This window comes from Vombatus ursinus, unplaced genomic scaffold, assembly GCF_900497805.2.
Source record: "Vombatus ursinus unplaced genomic scaffold, bare-nosed wombat genome assembly UNPS02014894.1, whole genome shotgun sequence".
Taxonomy (NCBI): Eukaryota; Metazoa; Chordata; class Mammalia; order Diprotodontia; family Vombatidae; genus Vombatus; species Vombatus ursinus.
Window position 1 is genome coordinate 3,601,685 of NW_020954672.1, and position 1,898 is coordinate 3,603,582.

The following is a 1,898-nucleotide window of genomic DNA, read 5'->3' on the forward strand; positions in this document are numbered from 1 at the left end:
GGGGGGGGGGTGGAGAAGGGAAGGTTAGCAGAGGGGGACAAGGTGAGTCCCAGGAGAAGGAATTTGAAGGTGGGTAGCTGGTCTCCACCAAATGAGGTCCTTGGCCTGTTCAGCAGCTGACCTTGTCACTCTTTGCTGGTGCTATTTCTTCTACTCCACCTGGGGAGTAAGGAGGGCATCAGGGTCCTGGCATTGATGAGTGTGGGTGCTTCTCCAAGTAGACCCCTTACTCTCATCGCATGAGATCCTGAGTCCCACTTGCAGGTTACCTTGTCTCTTCCTGTGGCCCCCAAATTGCTTTGAGTAGAATGAGGTTTCAGCTCCTAGGGGTGCACTGAAAACCCTTCCTTGGCAGACCCCTAGACTAGCCTGAGCTCCACCCTTGACATAGCTCTGCCCCCTTCAGCCTAGGCTCCACCTATCTCAGGGATAGCTCCTGCCCCTCCCTTAGAAATCCCACCCCCCTAGCCAACCTCTTTGGAGGCAGGGCAAGATAGGGTAGGACAGGGCTGGGCAGTGGAGGGAAGGGAAGTGATGGACTAGGAAAGAGGTGGCTGACTGGTTTCACAGAGTGCCTGAGGCTGCTGGTCCAGAAGTAGTGAACATCCTATTTCATGAAGCTAATAGAATGTCTTTGCAACCACTGCAAGCTCTAGTGGGACAGCAAGAACAGGGAAAAGAGCCCTGGATTTGTAGACAGAGGTTGTTGTTCTTTTTGTGACTCCATACTGAAGGGGTTTGCCATTTCCTTCTCCAGCTCATTTTACAGATGAGGAAACAGAGACAAACAGGGTTAAGTGATTTGCCCAGGGTCACACAGCTAGGAAGTATCTGAGGTCAGATTTGAACTCAGGAAGGCAGTCTTCCAGACTCTAGGCCTGGAGTTCTAGGCACTGTGCCCCCTACCTGACCTGGGTTCAAATACTGGCTCTTACTGCCTAGCTACCTGTGTGACTTTCAGTAAGTCAATTCACCACCTGTTTCCTCATCTATTAAATGAAGGAGTTGGACTTAATGGTCTCTTTATTATTATTTAAATTTTTTTTTATTTTCAGTTCCAAATTCTTTTTTTCTCTCCACTCGCTCCTCCACCCATTGAAAAGGCAAGATATATGATGTCCATTATACATATGCAAAACATTTTCAAAACATTAGCTATGTTGCAAAAAGAAAAAGCAAGAAAAATAAAGTTAAAAAAAATATGCTTCAATCTATACTCAGAGCTCATCAATTCTCTCTCTGGAGGTAGGGCAGCATTTTTCATCATGAGTCCTTTAGAATTGTGATGGATTTACCGATCACTCTAAATTCCAGAGGTCATATTCTAATGGGGAGACAACCCATATTAAATGAATGCCTAGCAATTGGTCTCCCAGTTTCTAGTCTCTTGGATCTCTAATCCATCCTCTGAGCAGCTGGCAGAATCAACTTTATAAGGTCCAGCCAGGGCTGACCATGTTACTCTCTTGCTCAAACATCTTAAAAAGCACCCTGTTATAGCCTCTAGTTCTAGTAACTATAAAATATAAACAGACTGCCATTTAGAGCTCTGGATTATCTGGCCCCAAACCACCTTTCCATACGTTACTTTACTTTTATAGCTATTTCCTTTGCAGAAGGCTAACCTCCACACCTGGAATTCGCTCCCTCTTTGTCGCTGACTTTCAGAACCTCTAGCTTGGATACTACCCTCTCAAATTAACTTTCCCTTATCTCTCCCCCCCTCCCCACTGCCCACCCCAGTAATTAATGTTTTCTCATTTTCCTTATGTACTTGTTATATCCCCTCAAGAAAACTGAAGCTTGGGTGGCGAAGCCAAGATGGTGGAGGGAAAGCAGTAACTGTCTTGAGCTCTCTCCCAAAGCCCTCCAAATACCTAAAAAAATGGCTCTAAACA